This window comes from Opisthocomus hoazin, chromosome 6 (assembly GCF_030867145.1).
Source record: "Opisthocomus hoazin isolate bOpiHoa1 chromosome 6, bOpiHoa1.hap1, whole genome shotgun sequence".
In the NCBI taxonomy this organism is placed as follows: Eukaryota; Metazoa; Chordata; class Aves; order Opisthocomiformes; family Opisthocomidae; genus Opisthocomus; species Opisthocomus hoazin.
In genome coordinates, this window is record NC_134419.1 from 24,961,852 (window position 1) to 24,983,320 (window position 21,469).

Sequence of the window (21,469 nt, forward strand, 5' to 3'; positions counted from 1 at the left end):
CAAGTGGTACGCTACATTTGACATCGCTAATGCATTCTTCTCCATCCCTTTGGCAGCAGAGTGCAGGCCACAGTTTGCTTTCACCTGGAGGGGCATCCAGTACACCTGGAATCGACTGCCCCAGGGGTGGAAACACAGTCCCACCATTTGCCATGGGCTGATCCAGACTGCACTGGAAAAGGGTGAAGCTCCAGAACATCTGCAGTACATCGACGACATCATTGTATGGGGTGACACAGCGGAGGAAGTTTTTGAGAAAGGGGAGAAAATAGTTCAGATCCTTCTGAAAGCCGGTTTCGCCATTAAGCGAAGTAAAGTCAAGGGACCTGCACAAGAGATCCAGTTTCTAGGAATAAAATGGCAGGATGGGCGCCGTCAAATCCCAATGGATGTCATCAACAAAATAGCAGCTATGTCCCCACCAACCAGCAAAAAGGAAGCACAAACCTTCTTAGGTGTTGTGGGTTTTTGGAGGATGCACATCCCAAATTACAGCCAGATTGTAAGTCCTCTGTACCACGTGACCCGGAAGAAGAATGATTTTGAATGGGGCCCTGAGCAACGACAGGCATTTGAACAAATTAAACGGGAGATAGTTCATGCCGTAGCCCTTGGTCCAGTCCGGTCAGGGCAAGATGTTAAAAACGTGCTCTACACCGCAGCCAGGGAGAATGGCCCAACCTGGAGTCTCTGGCAGAAAGCACCAGGGGAGACTCGAGGTTGACCCCTGCGGTTTTGGAGCCAGGGTTACAAAGGATCCAAGGCCCGCTATACTCCCACTGAAAAAGAGATTCTGGCAGCATATGAAGGTGTTTGAGCTCCTTCAGAAGTGGTCGGCACTGAAGCACAGCTCCTCCTAGCACCACGATTGCCGGTCCTGGGCTGGATGTTCAAAGAGAGGGTCCCCTCTACACATCATGCCACCGATGCTACGTGGAGCAAGTGGGTCACGCTGATCACACAGCGGGCTCGAATGGGAAACCCCAGTCGCCCAGGAACTTTGGAGGTAATCATGGACTGGCCAGAAGGCAAAAATTTTGGAGCATTGCCAGAGGAGGAGGTGACACATGCTGAAGAGGCCCCACTGTATAACAAGCTGCCAGAAGATAAAAAACAGTATGCCCTGTTCACGGATGGGTCCTGTCGCATTGTGGGGAAGCAGCGGAGGTGGAAGGCTGCTGTATGGAGCCCTACACGACAAGTCGCGGAAACTGCAGAAGGAGAAGTTGAGTCAAGCCAGTTTGCAGAGGTGAAAGCGATCCAGCTGGCTTTAGACATTGCCAGTCAAGAGAAGCGGCCAGTGCTCTATCTTTACACCAACTCCTGGATGGTGGCTAATGCCTTGTGGGGGTGGCTGCAGCAATGGAAGAATAACAACTGGCAGCACAGAGGCAAACCTATCTGGGCTGCCCCATTGTGGCAAGATATTGCTGCCCGTCTGGAGCGGTTGGTTGTAAAAGTCCGTCACATGGATGCCCATGTCCCTAAGAGTCGGGCCACTGAGGAACACCAAAACAACCACCAGGTGGATCAGGCTGACAAGATTGAAGTTGCTCAGGTAGATCTGGACTGGCAACATAAGAGTGAACTATTCATAGCTCGGTGGGCCCACGACACCTCGGGCCACCAAGGAAGAGACGCGACATACAGATGGGCTTGTGACCGAGGGGTGGACCTGACCATAGACACCATTGCACAGGTCATCCATGAATGTGAAACATGTGCTGCAATCAAGCAAGCCAAGCGGGTAAAGCCTCAGTGGTATGGACGACGATGGCTAAAATATAAATATGGGGAGGCTTGGCAGATTGACTATATCACACTGCCACAAACTCGCCAAGGCAAGCGCTATGTGCTCACAATGGTGGAGGCCACCACCGGATGGCTGGAAACCTACCCTGTGCCCAATGCCACCACCTGGAATACCATCCTGGGCCTGGAAAAACGAGTCCTGTGGCGACATGGCACTCCTGAAAGAACTGAGTCGGACAACGGGACTCACTTTCGTAACAGCCTCATAGACACCTGGGCCAAAGAACATGGTATTGAGTGGGTGTATTACATCCCCTACCATACACCAGCCTCTGGAAAGATCGAATGGTACAATGGGCTGCTAAAAAACACTTTGAGAGCAATGGGGGTGGGACATTCAAAAATTGGGATACTAATTTAGCAAAGGCCACCTGGTTGGTTAACACCAGAGGATCCACCAACCGGGCTGGTCCTGCCCAGTCAAAACCTCAGCGCCCCGTAGAAGGGGATAAAGTCACTGTAGTGCACATGCGGAACATGTTAGGGAAGACAGTTTGGGTGAGTCCTGCCTCGGGCAAAGGCAAGCCCATCCACGGGACTGCTTTTGCTCAAGGACCTGGGTGTACCTGGTGGGTAATGCGAAAGGATGGGGAAGTCCGATGTGTACTTCATGGGGATTTGATTTTGGGTGAGAATAGTCCATAAATAAATTGTATAAAGTTAATTGTTAAATACCCCTGTCACTGTCTGTTATCACTGTTATAATTATGTTATACCAGTAGTATCATAGTAACAATCGTCCAGATTAAAGAAGGATGGACTTTTTGATGAAACCTAGCAGAGCACAGCGATGATGGGACTGGACCTGGTTTTCAACAACTGGCACCCAGCAACTTCATCAAGATCAACATCTCCTGCAGACTGTGGGCACGGGCCGCACCAGATACATCAGCTGTGAGCTCCGGATGCAGCAAGTGACCACCCATCATCACACATCACCTCTCCTGCCACAGAAGACCATTAAGACAGATGGAGCCCGAAGTCATGGATTAAATGAACTCAACGGACACTCTAGAGTGATGATCCATAGACTAAGGGAATGATATCTGGAGACAGGAGAAGTGGTGGTGATCAACTGGACAATGGGGGACCTGGGCACGACGTAGATGGTATGGAATAAGGGGTGGATAATGTCCTGGGTTTGGCCAGGACAGGGTTAATTTTCACCGGAATCCAGGAAGGGACACAGCCGGGCGGGGTGACCCCACCTGGCCAAATAGAGCACGGTATTCCATACCATGTGCCGTCATGCTGGGTTCCGGTGGGGGGGAGCTGGGCAGCGGGAACTCTCGCGGCTCGGGAGCGCGCAGCGGCGGGAGCGGCTCTCTGGGTTGTGCGATTTGTGTTGTGTTTTCTCCTTATCTGTATCGTTGTTGTTCCTGTTCCCTTTGTTTGCTGTTGTTAAACTGCCCTTATCCCGACCCACCCGTTTCTGCCTGTTTCTTTCCATTCTCCTCCGCACCCCGGCGGAGGGAGGGGCGGCCGCGTGGTGCTTTTGTTACCAGCCGCAGCCGAAACCATAACAAGGGTGCTTCATCTCCAAGATATTCAAAAAAAGATGAGTTAGAGAACAACAAGCTTCTTTGGGCAATAAGGCATGAACTACCAATGGCGGTGAGACTGAGGATCTCATGTTGTCTGTATTCATAACTTGCAACTCTTCCACTGTGAACTAGCTGCTAGCCTGATAAGGCTTCATTCTAGTTTTAAGCCCAGGAAAGACTATTTCTGGAAGAGCAGCTTTATTATGAAAGACCTAGAAATCTTCTGCATTCAAATTATATTGAAATATAAAGGTAGCTGAATACTGTTAGTTTTCATTGCAAATTCTAGCCTAAATAGATAGAAAATTAAAAAAAAATTAAAAAAAACCAAAACCAAAAACCCACTCTACCCAAAAAGCCTTCACTGTGAAATTTTCAAGAGACAGAGTTTCATGGTTCCCACAAAATATAACTTCTTTTAATTTATTCCATGGGAATAAAACTTCATATGCATTTGATATAATAGATGTGAATTGCTGTAGCTAATTTGCACCGTTTTGTCATTGAATCATTTTGTCTCAAGAGTTCTAATGGAATTAGAGTTGCATAGGCAACAGACGCTTTTAAAATCCTAACAGTATAAATTATTTCAGAAAACACCATTCTAGCTTAATGGTAAATTCCTTATTTTAAGTCCCAGTGTTTCAAAAGTAGAATGAAACAAGTATCAGTTTATTAGTCGAAACCCCTGCCATCAAAATCATTAAAACATTTTTTCATCACTTTCTGTAAAGAATCATAGAATCATAGAACCATTAAGGTCGGAAAAGACCTCTAAGATCACCAAGTCCAACTGTGAACCCAACACCACCGTGCCTGCTAAACCATGTCCTGAAGTGCCATATCCACACATTTTTTGAACACGTCCAGGGATGGTGACTCCACCACTTCCTTGGGCAGCCTATTCCAATGCCTGACCACAAGAAAATATGCTTACATATTAACAATCCACTAAGTACATAAAATTTAAATATCGTATTCTATTTCATAATTACGTAATTATAACAGCCAGGGAAATCACACCCCTAAGCTTCACAGACAGTAATGCACTGTAACAATCTCCACTTTCATTCTGATACTCTGGAGTATGTGAACCATATGATTGAAGATTTTCGCCTCTTGCTGAAGTCAATGTTTACTCTTCTTGTACTACTTCTATGCAATGAAAGGCAGTAATTCCTAGCAGTGCTCCAGAGAGGATAAAATAAAGGCTTATCTTCCACTGAACACAAATTTCTGCAGAAAGCCTTTCCTGCTGCCCTGACAGAAAAAAAGACAGGATAGAAAGGACAACTGGACTGAGTATAGAAATATAGAAAAAATATGAGACTGATTATGAGAGAGTGATTATATTCACCTGTAAATATCTAGACTATAAGCAATCAAAAGAAAATGCATAGAAGTAGACATGCGGGACTTAACTGGAGTTTCAGTAAAATATGATACTCCACAAAATATAACCAATCTGCAGAGCACTGCTTCAGTTCAGTTACTTTGGTGGAACACATGTTCTTATAGACTTCTTGGCTGACAGTTCACTGTCCCATTAAATGCAAAAAGCAGCCCTACTGAAGCTAGACACATAAACCATGAATGCATGTCATTAGACTACCTGCACAACAAAACTGCCTGCGAAATTTCCAATGAATCGAATGTAAAGCAGATACAAAAGATTGTCTCTCTAGTAAAGGCAGGATTTAAACCTACCCTTTCTCTTCAGTGATTAATTCCTGCCATAATGCTATTGCTTGTCTTCTTGGTTGGAAAAATCTGCTTGGTTCAACAAGATTTTTATTTTTTCATTGCAGTATTTTTCATTTTATTCTAAGTATGTTTTACTCTGTGTACTTGGAAAAATCTTCTACTTTTTCTTAAGTTCATTAAATTGAGAAAGCTACCACTGACCTGCTCTTCCCCTCAAAATACTGTTTGCTACAGGGCTGAAAGCCTACTCTACATATCTTCTCTCTGAAAATGAGAATTTTACTAAAGTCTTAACAACTTCACAATATTTTTCTCACTTTAAAGCCACATTGAGTATCTTATTACACAATATAATAACACAAACTGAAAATAAAACATTCCACAGAGACTACAGCATATATGGTTTGAATACTGGTTACCTTGACATTCTCCCTGTGTCCTCAAACTTTTACGTAATATATTCTTATAAGACAGAGGGTCAAATCTTACTCATCTCCCTTTATACTTTGATATTCTGAGAGTCTTGCACATTGAAGCTGTAAGTATGAGGTAAATATGATTTGATCTGGGTGCCAGTATTATACCTGCGATGTCCTGAAGCTCTCCTCAATTATCTACCTATATATTATAAAACAAATTAGTGCTAATTAACAATAGATTCATCTCATTTTACCATTAGTTTTAGCATGAAAATTTGTGGAGTCCTGGCTGGATGAGAGGGGACATAGTTTGGTGCGCTGAGCAACCCAGGTTCTGATCCGGAGGTGAGCCTTGGGAGCGGCTGACACGGAACCCTGCTGGGAAGGCAGAGCGACGAGCTCGGGACACTGGAGCAGGGGGAACATCACCGTTTCCTGCCACACTGTCACTTCCTTCCTGCCACGTTGCTGTTTCCTGCCACAGTACTGTTTTCACTTCGAGATGCAGCTCTGCATCAATCACAACGAGTTGCAGTAGTTTTGCCTATATATGGGTTGGGGTTTTAACCATTCAGATGCTGTAATAGTTTTGCTATATAAACCTTGTTTTGCTGACTAATAAAGCTGTACGATCATACTCATATTGGGGTCACATCGTTACAACGGTCCGTTACCCACGCCTACATTTGGTAGCAGAGGATGGACGGTTTCCCCTGCAGGAGGCCCTCGGTCTGCGGTGAGCAGTTAGAGAGGGGGGCGTGGGAGTAACGGCTGGGAGGGTCCTGCCTGGGTGCGGATGCGCAGGGCAGGTACGGACGGCCGACTCCCAGGGATTTTCGAGCCACACTGGGGCTGCCTGGCGCAGCTAAATTTTAACGTGGAGGCCGGGGTCGCTGGCATGGAGGTGGATGCCGCGGCAACGTTGTTAGTCGGTATTCTCTCTAAGAGAGGAATAGACACAACGGCAAACCAACTCATGAAGTTGATTAAACTGGGGCAACGATGGGGTCACTTTGCGGATACCCCGGTACTGATTTCCGTCTCGGAATGGCAAGAGTTAGGAGAGATGATGTGGGAAAGGACAATAACAGGGGAGGACAAGGAGGAAAAGGAGATAAAAGCCGTCCGCGAGCTCTGGCGAACAGTATTACACACTTTAAAAGCCATGAAAGCTGAACGAGAGGTGGCGTGTGCTGCAGCTCAGATGCTAGCTCCGGAGCCTGGGAAGGATCACGCGCCTAAGCCTGGGACATTAGCACGGGTTTTCGGGCTACCTGCCGTTAGAGGGATGACTGGGATCACTTGTAACACAATTGCCGAGATTCGAGCGAGTGCAGAGTGCGGTTCCGGTCTCGGCGCAGAGGGGGGTGGCCCACCAGAAGTTGCTGCCAGAGACATCAACTCGAAATGCCAGCCGGACGCGGTAGTACGACCGTCCCCAGGGAGCGGGGAGGAGTCGGGCGCGGAACTGCGACTGTCTTTCGGAAGAGGGGAGGAGCGGCTAGTACCACCCCCAGAGGGGGAGGGGGAAGGGGTGCGGCTTACGACATCGGCCCCTCCTGGGGCGCGGCCTGCAACATCGGCCCCTCCTCTCTATCCACCCTTGCCACATTCCAGGAGGCGTCTCCACTCCCGACGCCCTCTGATGCCGGCCAGAACGAATTACTCACAAAAAAAAAAAAAAAACAAAACAAAACAAAACAAAAAAAAAAACCAAAACCGTGCGATCTGTTGCAGTCAGTTTTGCAGCATCTTCAAGACAAGAGCTCACAGTTCCAGCATATGTCAATCGTTACCAACCCCCCCACCGGGAAAATGAGGCTTCTTCTCCGAGATGTTTAGCTGGGCCTCTGGCACAGATCACACCTACCCGCTGGAGCGGTGTTACAAGAGATGCCATCCTAGATGGACAGTGGAACGTTGCCACCATTATCTGAGGTACACAAGCCTCAGCCTGTCCTGTGGAACAGGTTAATGGATGACAATCGTAAGTACAGGTGTTTGGCCGGAGGAGTGGCCACTAAGTTACCACGTGAAGAAAGCCGTGAGCAGGGGCTGGGTTTAACAGACCCTGAGCAGGAATCAGGTCTGTTTTCCCCACCCACCCCCCCCCCCGGCTCGCTGGAGAATGGGACAGTCACTGAGAAAAGGAGCGAAGGCTCCATTAAAGAATTTTTTTACAGTGAAGTTTGAAAGAACAAAGTCTTACAGTTTAAAATACCTGAGGAAATCATTACTTGGAAATCAGTGCATACAGCTTTAAATGCTCTAAAACTTACAGAGACTATCTCAGAAGCAGCTGCTATACCTCTGTCCTTATCTCAAAAGCAAGGACAGAGCAGCAGTCTGCTGAAATTTAACCCTACATACGACGAAATTCCTACCGAACATGAGAAGTGCGGGAAGTAAATCTGCCAAAACCTGACGATCCTTTGAATCCACAGAAACAGGAAGTGGGGTGTAAAAATCCGGCATCCCGAAAGTGTACAACAGGGTCTCTCGACAGCAATTGGCGTACCCGACCTGAGATCAAAACGAGGTGAATTCCAACATAAAACTGCACAGTCCCTCAGACGCTGTACAGCCGCCGCGCCAGCAGTCACCGCATCGAATGGGTCAGCAAACCTTACACCTGGTGGGGCACATGGCTCCCCCCGGGCAACCGGCGGCACGGTTCCTCCCCCCCCCCCCCCCCCCCTTTCCCCCCCCCCCCCCTTCCCTCGATCCCAGCGCACCGGCCCATTCCGGCCAGCCCAGAAGCGGCGCGGCGAGAACCATCTTTTCTAACATTCAAGGACTTGGTTACAAAAAATGTATACAATTCAATTACTGCAGTAGAATTCCTTGTGAACAAACAGCTGGACTTTATTATCTTTCCAAGGTTCAGATAGTCTACCTAGATGATGTTATTCACTTTGCTGAAAAGTGAAAATATTGACTTTACAGCTGAAGATTTGTCCCCTCTATTTACTTTGTCAAAAAGGACTCAGATTTATTATTTTCCCGAAGATCAATGCCAAAAGCAAAAACTGTTTTACAAAAGATTTCAGATAGAATTGCAATTGCCTTTACCTTCAGAATTAATGTCGAATTGCCAACAAATTTGTATATCATTTATGAAGGTTTTGTTTTACAGCCTTACCCTCTTTTCGATCAGTGGTGTGTTAACACGCAGAAGTTGAAGACTCTGGAATGAATCTTTTTGTCTCATATGCCCATGAAAACATTGACTTCAAAGGTACACATCATAGTGTCCTTAATAGCACAAAGTTGGAATCACTGTCAGCAAGTTGATACTATTTGCCTGCTGCTGGCTAAAGATGACTTTGTGGCTTTAAACAGTGAATCCTTATCACTGCAAGCTGCTCTAGCTGATTATTTAAATAACATACGTTATACCCTTCCACAACATAAGCTGTTACATTCCCTCTCTCAAATTTCATTGCAGCCAAAAAACTGACGTGTTTCTGTTCCTATTAAAGGAGCATGAACAGTGTTTCGGAAACAAACAAATTCATCAGATTAGCAATCATCTATTTTAGTCGTTGAAGGATCCACACAAATTTTTAAGCTATCAGCGGCCTTGCACGTTTTTTGAATTGTTTTCGACTGAACCACTCAATGTTGTCACAGATTCTGCATGTTGTGAATACTGTTCAACGCATTGCAGATGCAATTGCTATTGAAATTAGAAAATCGTGTACGTGTATATTTTATAATGCATATATAGTTACATACTACTCTACTAAAACCAATAACTGAAGAAAAAGTTGTAGCAGATCAATTGACAATGGCAGCAGTACTGCCACACCGTTTCAAGCAAGCCCGATTATCTCATGACTTCTTTCATCAAAATGCTTCTTCCTTGCATAAACAATTTGCTTTGCCCCAGGGGCAAGCCACAAAAAATGTTCATGCATGCCCTGATTGTCAATGTATTACACCCGTACCATCGTGTGCAGGAGGGAACCCTCGTGGTTTACGAGCTGATGAGTTGTGGCAAAGTGATGTTACACATATATCAACATTTGGTCAACTGCATTGTGTACATGTTAATGTGGATACTTTCTCAGGATTTCTGGTAGCCACAGCACATACGGGAGAAAAGGAACGTTTCACGGACAATTTCTGTTTTCCTACAGGACTGGAGTATACAACATGTTACAGGTATACCACATTCTTCTACTGCACAAGCCATTGTCGAAAGTGTCCACGGGACCCTCAAAGCTATGCTAAATAAACAAAAAAGGGGGAATCCTATGGGCAGTGTTACCCCACAGGAACAGTTAATGTACTTAATTTTTAAAATCGTTCTGATGATCAATTATTTACAATAGCAGCTGACCGTCAATTCGGGATGGTCCCTCCATTTGTGGTTCGACCAAAAGTATGGTATAAAGAATTTGGGGAATCACAATGGACAAGTCCTATAGAACTAATAACGTGGGGAAGAGGGTATGCGTGTGTTCTTCTTTCAATAGGCCCTTGATGGTTACCAGCAAAATATGTGAAGCTATATCATGAGCTGAAAGAACGTAACGCAGAATCCGATGCCAGAGGTGACCACACTCACTCTCAGGGAGCAACCTCTGACATGGAAGCAGAAGAGACCCACTCTGGATGATTCTATTACACAGGGAACACTGAAAAAATTACAGCAAACGCAAGTACTCTGATGACTGCAGTGGGTGCACCACCCACACCAATTAATACATTCCTTGCATATTTGGCAATTATCTCCCACAACAGCTTTTGTATAACGAAGCAATCTTGGAGGACACGGTATACGTGATTTTAGAACTGCGTCTGCACAAGAGCAAAGGTCAACTAGCAGACACCGTGAGGAAAAGTATAAACCTTCACCTGAGGGCTCCTGACAACTGCCTAGAGGTGCCAATATGCATGTACAAAAGACATTAAAAAAAAAAAAAAAAAAAGGGGGGGGGGAGAAATGGAGAATGATAAGTACTTTGCAGAAATGTAATGATTATGTATGTTAACATGGCATAAATATCTAGTAAGAGTGTCTTTTCGGTACACACATTTGAGTAGAACTATTCCCTGTGCGTTCAGTACTGCAGTGAAGAATGCCTGCTTTCTAGAACTCCAACATTAAGTTTTAGGAAGTTAATTATTTTGCTGCTTTCTAGTAATAGATTTTGGGTACCCAGGTAGGACGCTGCTCTTGAACTTCAATGGTCCGAGGGATTGCAGGACCTCCAGCCGGCACCGAGGGATTCTCGGGGAGAACCTCTGATCACTGGACCAAAAAGTTCTGAGCGTGAACCATTAATAAGGCAAAGGCATTCTTCCAGTATTGTTTCTTGTTGCCTATTTGTTAGTCATAGTAAAAGCTTCACAGCATTGAGCTATATCCCTGACGAGAAGGGAAAGTGTCCTTTGTAATCCTGAATTGAAAAGAGAGTACTCTTCCTGAAACTGAAGCTTGGGAATTTGTCTGTTAAATGTTGAATATTATTGTAAGTCCTGTCTTTGCAATATTTGGATTTATGCTAAAAACTTGGTGTGCCTGTGTGTGTGTGTGGTCGCGACCATGAATGTGTGGTTTTATGTTACCGTGTTTGTATTTCTGTGTTCTGATGGATTTATTTGGTTTCTGTGATCTAACGGATTTGTCTGGACTAAGTAACTGTTTTGTGTCTTTTGGTTTGGTAAGTTCTGCAGGTATTGGCTATTTCTGGTTTTTGACTTTAGATTGTTGTATTTGGACTCTGATTTATCAAAACTTCGGAAGCATTTGATGCAGCAGGGAATAGATGTGGTGATGTTTGCAGCTTTATGCTTTTATGTACATTAATTTTAGCCTATATAGTTAATGAGTCATAGTTCTAGGTACATTGATCTTAACCTAGGTAATTAATATCGATAGCCAATACTAAATGTTATGGATGTTTGTATATATGATAAGTATACCTATGACCCAAGTGCAAATTTACTGAGCTCATATTATTGATACACTGCTATTTCGATGCCTGACGCGGTGAGATGCATTCCCTCCCATTGACAATAATGATATGTTGTGGTCAAGCGGTACTTTAGTCCCACCATCCACACAGGAAGAAAATTGGATACAAGTAAATCCAGCAAGAAAATTGAATACAAGTAAATCAATCTACACCCATATGCTAGGTAACAGATTTACCATCAGTATGTATCATTCTCAAGTTAATTTAATCTTTCTTTATATCCAGCAGGTTGTGGTATGCACTTCACATCTCTATGTCTTCAACTAGCATTTGTGTTCTTATACTGTTAGTATTGTAGTTTGTGTGGGCCTCTGAAAGAGTGGTAGCAAGCTGAAGACCAAAATTAATGTCAGCTCTCATCATCATCAACAACCTCATCAACTATACCTGGCTTGCTCAAAAAACAAAAAGGGGGAATTGTGGAGTCCTGGCTGGACGAGAGGGGACATAGTTTGGTGCTGTTGAGCAACCCAGTCTTGGTAATGGAGATAGACCTTGAAAGTAGCGAACACGGAACACTGCTACAGAAGTAGATTGGTGAACACGGAACGCTGGGCAGAGAAGCAAGCCAGTGTTACCACAAAAGTCTTGCAATCCCTGCTAGAAGATCAGAGTAGTCTACGACATGCAGTATTGCAAAATAGAGCCGCAATTGATTTTTTACTGCTGGCCCAGGGACATGGTTGTGAGGATTTCGAAGGCATGTGCTGTATGAACTTGTCCGATCATAGTAAGTCCATCCACAAGCAATTATAATGGCTTGAACAGCATGCCAATCAAATACAACAAAGCCAGGGATTTTTTGATGGATTTCTCACCTCGCTCTTTGGTAATCTGCCCGCTTGGCTTAACGGTTTAATTATAGAAATTTTGCGCATATGTATCGTGTTACTTGCTGTTGGAGTTATAATATGTATTTGCTTTAGCTGTCTTAAAAAGGCTCTCTCCAAGATGATGAAGCAAACCTGGCTTGCTCAAAAAACAAAAAGGGGGAATTGTGGAGTCCTGGCTGGACGAGAGGGGACATAGTTTGGTGCGCTGAGCAACCCAGGTTCTGATCCGGAGGTGAGCCTTGGGAGCGGCTGACACGGAACCCTGCTGGGAAGGCAGAGCGACGAGCTCGGGACACTGGAGCAGGGGGAACATCACCGTTTCCTGCCACACTGTCACTTCCTTCCTGCCACGTTGCTGTTTCCTGCCACAGTACTGTTTTCACTTCGAGATGCAGCTCTGCATCAATCACAACGAGTTGCAGTAGTTTTGCCTATATATGGGTTGGGGTTTTAACCATTCAGATGCTGTAATAGTTTTGCTATATAAACCTTGTTTTGCTGACTAATAAAGCTGTACGATCATACTCATATTGGGGTCACATCGTTACAACGGTCCGTTACCCACGCCTACAAAAATTCACATTTAAAATGGCTTTTCACATGGCATCCTCTCCTTTCGGAAGTGCTAAGGACTTGCATTTGAAATCAATAGAATTTATGACTGCTCCATGCATCTGAAAAGCAATCCCTTGATTTTATGAGCATATTCAGCACTGTCCATTAGAAAATTAAGTAAATACATCATTACATTATTGTTCTTCTTGCACTTTTGAGGCCTGATAACGCTCTATGTCAGGGGTTAGGATTTCTTCCTACCATTATGATTACAACTTTAATATTACCATAGCATTCAAGGGTCCTGATCTTGCATAAACACAGAAGGACTCATTTTGTGTAGAAAATTTATGAATTAACTACTAGCACTGCTATAAAAATCTCAGCCAATACTTTCACTGCGGTCACCTTTATCAGCAGCATCCAGGATCATTATCACTCGAGTGAAAAGGTTGTCACAGCAGCAGCAGGTCCAGCCTAGAGTAAGGCATGACATATTAAGCTAGCAAATTAAACACAGTCCGAGCAAAGAGGTTTTCTCATTTTCAGGAATGCCCAATCAGGTTATGAGTGTGATAAAGTATATTAAAGCCCCACAAATTCAGTTTGCTATAAGACTTTATGCATTTTGTCATTTGGAGTATCTTCTGTCATTAACGTTCTACCCAGCACCTTGTCTGTCAGAGTGTCTGCCAGGTAAATGGTGATGGCTGTTCAGTGCAGATCTAGACACACAAGTTAGAGCACAATCATAGTAACTGGAGTTCTAAAGATGGCATGCACGTGCAAAAGTTTTGATGAACTATCCATTCTGGAGGGGAAACATGGCCTTTGTTTAATGTGCCTTATAAAGAAGTTCAGAAAATAACTGTTTCTCTTCCACTGTAGCCAGCATGATCTGCAGCCAGTTGCCATGATTTATACATTGAATTGGGAAACTAAATCAAGATGAGCTTTCCAGCCCTCCCTTCAGTTGCCTGAGTAACAATTCAAAGAGGTCAAATCATATCTGCAGGGCATGTAGTAAAAAGCCCTCTTAAAACTGCCTCTGCAGTGGAAGAAAACCAGAAACAAATACAGAAGAGAATCTATATTTTCCACAATTTTCCTCTATTGATTTGCTTTAGGTGAAACACCTGACTTCCATGGGCTTGAAGAAGCCAAAAGTTTGCAATAAGTCTGGTCTCTCAGGAGCAAAAGAGAAATAAGAGTGAAAATTAAAATAAAGTTAAAAGGTCATTCACTTTTTCTTTCTATTTTTTTGGCTATGAACACAAAGGGTTTTTCTATCTCAATCTATTATGTCCATAACCTACTATGTTATCTTTTTTCCTAAGTTTTTCCAGCAGGAAAAAAGGAAGAAAAGTCATTCAACAATATTCTTTGAGTTGTTTCCAGTATTCTAACAAGCTTCGCTTGTCTGTGAGAAGTATAATTAATAATAGTACCCTATTATCTAAGTCCATTCAGCTTCTGACACTGCTTTCTACTTTGGAAAGCTTACAACTTGTAATCCAGAGGTACTAAATACATCAGAAATAGACATATAACAACTTCCCAGAAAAGTGGACGTTTATATATATTAATATAACTATACATTAGTAATAAACATATCTATTACTAAGTATGCATATGATGCTTAAATATGTACAAGAGCTCCAAAGAAATTGTACTTGATTCATACACTTTGATAGATGGATAGAAAAATACCTGTTCATAGCAGGAATACAAGGAGGAACATGATTTTATAGAACTCTAGAAGTGAACTATGTATCATGACACAACCAGATTTATCTGCCTTTCCTTGCACTTTCACTACATAAAATTTTACACATCTCGCTGTCAAAGTCATTGCTGGACTGTTTTCTGTCATTCATTCCTGCTATCAGATTAAGAAACAGTTTTGATTGTCTAAATTCCTTGGCTAAATACCCGTTAATTCTTAGATCAGCAGTTCCTGTCAAACTTTCCAAAAAATGGCTGATCATTGCAAATAGAAACACACTGCAAGACATGAAAGTCTTTTCTTCATAGAAAAGCGATCAGTTATGTAGCTGTATTCACAGGCCTGAGTAAATTCTTAGCATTTAAATATAGTACAAATAATCATTATGCTTTAGAAACTGAAAAAATCTGAGTTTAAAGACAAAGTCACCTTTTCCTTTATTCCTGAATATTACTCTCAAAAATATCTGGGAGCTTAATGGAGCTTAATTTAGGAATACAAACAAGGAATTGAAGTTGAAACTACGAATCCAGAAGACAATGTTCGTAGGATTTCATAATATATGCGTATGCATACACAGTCCTTGCAATATGCTCTAGTAGATCCTTTCTGATGCAAGTGGTGGAGGAACCAACAAGGAAAGGAGCGCTGCTGGACCTTGTGTTAACAAACAAGGAGGGACTGGTGGAGGATGTGAAGGTTGGAGGTAGACTCGGCTGCAGTGACCATGAAATGGTTGAGTTCAGGATCCTGCGTGGAGGAAGCAGGGCGATAAGCAGGATCAAAACCCTGGACCTCAGGAGGGCTGACTTTGCCCTCTTCAAGCAGCTACTGGGAGGAATCCCGTGGGCCAGGGCTCTCGAAGGCAGGGGGGTCCATGAGTGCTGGTCGCTCTTTAAACAACACTTCCTCCATGCTCAGGAGCAATGCATCCCTCTGAGAAAGAAATCTAACAAAGGAGGCAGGAGACCTGCATGGTTAAACAAGGAGCTTCTAGCGGAGATCAGGCAGAAGAGAAAGGTCCATGGAATGTGGAAAGAGGGACAGGTTACTTGGGAAGAGTACAGAAACGTGGTGAGAGCATGCAGGGATGCGACGAGGAAGGCCAAGGCTCACCTGGAATTGAAGCTGGCAAGGGATGTCAAAAACAACAAGAAGGGCTTCTTCAACTACATCAGCAGCAAAAGGAAGGCTAGGGACAACGTGGGGCCGCTGCTGAATGAGGCGGGTGTCCTGGTGACGGAGGATGCGGAGAAGGCAGAGCTAATGAATGCCTTCTTTGCTTCAGTCTTCAGTGCTAAGACTGGCCCTCAGGAATCCCAGGGCCTGGAGGTAAGAGAAGAAGCCTACAAAGATGACGACTTTCCCTTGGTCGAGGAGGACTGTGTGAGGGATCGCTTAAGTGATCTGGACGTCCACAAATCCATGGGCCCAGATGGAATGCACCCACGAGTGCTGAGGGAGCTGGCGGATGTCATTGCTGAGCCACTCTCCATCATCTTTGAGAGGTCCTGGAGGACAGGAGAGATGCCCGAGGACTGGAGAAAGGCCAATGTCACTCCAATCTTCAAAAAGGGCAAGAAGGAGGACCCAGGGAACTACAGGCCGGTCAGCCTCACCTCCATCCCAGGAAAGGTGATGGAGCAGCTTATCCTGGAGGCCATCATGAAGCAAGTGGAAGAAAAGAAGGTTATCAGGAGTAGTCAGCATGGATTCACCAAGGGGAAATCATGCCTGACCAATCTGATAGCTTTCTACGATGACATGACTGGCTGGGTAGACGAAGGGAGAGCCGTGGATGTTGTCTACCTTGACTTCAGCAAGGCTTTCGACACTGTCTCCCATGATATCCTCCTAGGGAAGCTCAGGAAGTGTGGCCTGGATGAGTGGTCGGTGAAGTGGATAGAGAACTGGCTGAATGGCAGAGCTCAGAGGGTTGTCATCAGCGGCGCGGAGTCTAGTTGGAGGCTGGTGACAAGTGGTGTCCCCCAGGGGTCAGTACTGGCCCAGTCTTGTTTAACTTCTTCATCAATGACCTGGATGAAGAGTTAGAATGTAGCCTCAGCAAGTTTGCTGACGACACCAAACTGGGAGGTGTGGTAGATACACCAGAAGGCTGTGCTGCCATTCAGTGTGACCTGGATAGGCTGGAAAGCTGGGCAGAGAGGAACCTGATGAGGTTCAACAAAGCCAAATGCAGGGTCCTGCACCTGGGGAGGAACAACCTCATGCACCAGTACAGGCTTGGGGTGGACCTGCTGGAGAGCAGCTCTGCGGAGAGGGACCTGGGTGTCCTGGTAGATGACAGGTTAACCATGAGCCAGCAGTGTGCCCTGGCTGCCAAGAAAGCCAGTGGGATCCTGGGGTGCATCAAGAAGAGTGTGGCCAGCAGGACGAGGGAGGTTCTCCTTCCCCTCTACACTGCCCTAGTGAGGCCTCATCTGGAGTACTGTGTCCAGTTCTGGGCTCCCCAGTTCAAGAAAGATGAAGAGCTACTGGAGAGAGTCCAGCGGAGGGCTACGAGGAGGACGAGGGGACTGGAACATCTCCCCTACGAGGAGAGGTTGAGGGAACTGGGCTTGTTCAGCCTGAAGAAGAGAAGGCTGCGAGGGGACCTAATAAATGCTTACAAATATCTGAAGGGTGGGTGTCAGGAGGATGGGGCCAAGCTCTTTTCAGTGGTGCCCAGTGACAGGACAAGGGGCAATGGGCACAAACTGAGGCACAGGAAGTTCCGTCTGAACATGAGGAAGAACTTCTTCCCTCTGAGGGTGACAGAGCACTGGAACAGGCTGCCCAGGGAGGTTGTGGAGTCTCCTTCTCTGGAGATATTCAAGACCCGCCTGGACAAGGTCCTGTGCAGCTTGCTGTAGGTGACCCTGCTTCGGCAGGAGGGTTGGACTAGATGACCCACAGAGGTCCCTTCCAACCCCTACTATTCTGTGATTCTGTGATTCTGATTCTGTTAACTCCACCTACAATTTTGGAATGCTGCTGGATTCCATACTGACATAATGTTTTGCATAGTTACAATCAATTACTAATAAGTTATCCTTTCTAATATTCCTGTTGGTTTGGAGATAGTCCTCATCCTAGTGACTGATGATCCTTGTTTACTCATACCTCTGTCATTTTCCATCTGGATTACAGAAATTCAACAAATCAAAATAAGGCACAAACAACCCTCAGGAAATTCTATCCAGGAAAACTGTCATTCTCCTCCTCTGTCAGGCAGGATGCACAATCACACCAGACATATCCTGAATCTTTTTATATACTCTACACAAGATTTTCATAGGACATATATTTAATTTCAAAGCCTAGTCATGTCTTCAGATTACTCAACAGCCTGGACCAAATGCGTCAATGAATCAGCTGTTTGAGGCTGAAGGCTGTGATAGACCTAACTAACCCTAAGCCAACATCAACAAAGCAGGAGACTGAACTTTCTTAGGAGTCACATTAAAGCTGTGGTACCAGCCGCTACAAAGCCACGTATGATACGGATGCCTAGAAAGCTGCCTCCCACCAATTCTCTTATTTAACACAAAAGATATGCATACCTACAAAAAAGTCCCTTGTTCTCAAAAGATGAGACAAAAAGCAAAACCCTTTAAAAAAACCCTTTGTATTACACAAGCTTTTCTCCCCTGTAGAAAAGAGAAAATAAACTACCCGTGGCAGATCTTCATTCTGCTGTTTCATCAGTGATTTATGGAAGTGATCCCAAATGCTGTAGAGATGAAGCAGAGGGTGTTACATATTTCTGTTTTGTTTCATTTTACCATGTGCTGTTGAAAACATAAGACTAAAATTGCCTGTACTTTCTCAAGAACCCAGGACAGGTTTTCCTCATTTACATAAAGCTGAATGTAGTCTTTGGGCACTGACAAAGCCAACAAACACTCACCCCAACCACGAAGAGTCAAGAAGAGCTAATAATGAGCCACACTCACTGTCCTCTTTACAGATATATATGAAGTGAATTTTTAGCATATATGTTGTATGGGGTTAGAAAAGAGTTTAAATCTCAGTACCAGCTGTCTGCAGGACAGTTATCACAGCTAAGAAATTTGTTTACAGTCATTTTAAGTATGAAATCCACCAGTAGCTGTTAGACTCATCTCTGGTAAAAGATTGTTTACTGTCTTGCCAGATTAAAACTCTGTCTAGCTGTGCCTATCAGATATCACAATTTAAAGAGCATCTGTGTATGTCAAGACAAGGCAAAACTGTAGTAGCTAATGGTGTTCTAGAAGCATTAGAAACTAATATCATAATTACCAAGCTGCAAAATTACAAGTAAATGGAAATAAATACAAATAGTTTCATTTCAAAAGAATTTTACTTTCTAATGTATTTTGGCCTTGCTCTGATACAGAGACAGCTTTTAGGATAGTACTGAACACTGTGAGCGTGAGGACACAGTTCAGAACAGCCCTGATTGCCCAACACTACCTATATTACTTGTGCACTGAGCAGGAGCTATGTATTTCATACACTATTCACAACTTGCTGCAGTCATTTAGCAAGGTCAGTACATGCATATCCCTACCGTACAGTAATGGAAAAAGTTGACATGTATCTAGGGAATAAGACCATACAAAAACGTGAGCTGTTCTTCTCTGCATCAATTTCAAAGCCTCAAATTGCTCTTGGAGCCTGGTTCTGTGAATGATAGAATGATTACAATGGATACCCAGTAACAACCTGCGAGTGACTGGTGGGTGAGTCCGTTGATCTGACTGATGGGGGTTACTGTTTGTCTACCAGCTCCAGGCACTTAATAACAAGAATAACCAAATACACCCCAGTTATAAATCAAGGTCCACTTACATACCAGGCAATAAGTTCACACTGTGCTATACTTTTATTTATACTTTAATTCACTTCTATCTGATTTCGTTCTCCAACGTCCTTTGTTACTGTAGGGCTCATTCTAACCTCAAGTACTCTCTTTATTCTCCTGCCAGTTTAGATTTACACATATTTTTCTCAGAGATCACCAAAGCATTTTCTACTGTCTTCCCAAGTTCAAGAGAATTCCGATCTGCCTCTCCCAGTTTCTTCCAAGTCTCACTTTCTGTCACACCTAACAGGAATACAATACTCTTTACCTGCCAACACATCTCAGCTTTGAATCCTTAGGGGTGAAAGGATACCCTGATCTCACTGGCTGTTTCAGAGTGAGGATTCTGCTACCAAAGGAACTGATTACCATCATTTCTAGTATAGTTTCACTGTGATGAGAAATAACAAGTGGAATCGACTGCTGCAAAAATGACCGATTACATATCACGGATGGAACAAGACAGGTTCCTTTTCCCTCACTTCTAACATTAATACATTTTGTTCAGGTATCTTTTCAGTACTTTAAGAAATTTCAAAGCATAAAAGAGGACAGACTTTTACATGGCTTAACCAGCATGCTTAGCACAGACTATGTGTCACCACTTAATAATAAGCCATTTGAGCTTATCTGAGGTTGCAACGGGAGGTTGAAGTGAGTCATAAGTACTACAACGCATTCTGCAGACTATACCAGAAGGGATTTTTATTCAGAGGTTTCTGGGATTATTACACGAGCTGTCTCTTAACTGATAAGCAAACTTTTAAAATAAATGAGAGAATAAGTTTACTAAAGAGTTAGCATGACAATAGAGACAAGCAAGAAAAATCAACCCCATCCTCCACTTAAGTCGCCTCATGTGTAGTGAGGTGGATGTTTGTCTCTTCTCCCAAGTAACTAGCAATAGGACAACAGTAAATGGCCTCAAGTTGCATCAGGGGAGGTTTAGATTAGATATTAGGAAAAAGTTCTCTACTGAAAGAGTGGTCAGACATTGGAACAGGCTGCCCAAGGAAGTGGTGGAGTCACCATCCCTGGAGGTGTTCAAAAAACATGTAGATATGGCACTTCAGGACATGGTTTAGCAGGCATGGTGGTGATGGGTTGACAGTTGGATTTGACATTCTTAGAGGTCTTTTCCAACCTTAATGATTCTATGAGTCTACGTCTTTCTCTTCAGGGTGAACTTCTGGTAAACGCATTTTACAGAACGTTGTACTATATGAATTCCTCCAGGACTGATTTAGAGACGGTATATTAATGCTTTGCAATTTGTAGCAAGAGTACAAAACCTGAGACACTTTAGACTTCAGAGCATAAAGTTTTTTGTGTGACCTAACAATGGCTATTATTCTGAACTAACTTTTTCATAGGAAATATGCTAGTTGCATATTTTAAGTTTTGAAAGAAAAACAACCCCTTTGACTGCAAGCCTACTACCACCACTAAATTTTCCTTTAGATTGTTGTGTAGTGTTTTTTATAGACCTGCTAATTAATTCTGCATGGATTTTAATTCTTAAAAGACTTCAGAAGATACACTTTCCTCTAAAACTTCTCTTCATGTAGCAGTAATTTCCCTCCTATTTATTTCCACAATTTCTTCATTTTTATACAAAAATTTGTATTTTCCTAATAAACCCTGCAGAGCTAACTCTTCAGGCATTATACCACCAAATAATCCATAAGGACATATTCTAGTTTTCGATAAACTGACGTAAATCTGGAAGGAGTTTACTGACAGCCTTTACTTATATTTTGTACCTTCTTTACCCTACTATCGTGATTTTAAGAACCTTCTTAGACACACTAAATCATTCTAGTTTTATCACAAGTGCATTTCTTTCAAACAATAGAGTTTGTATTCAAGGTGCATGTGCAAGTAGAACTGATATTATATATACATATGTATATATTTGCCACGGTCCATCTTCTCTTTTCTCTTTCTGTTCTCAGAGGGTAAGATCCACCTATGTTCAAAGATCCATGGTCAAACCTAAAAATTATTTATAATATATTTGAACTTAGATCCACTGCAATA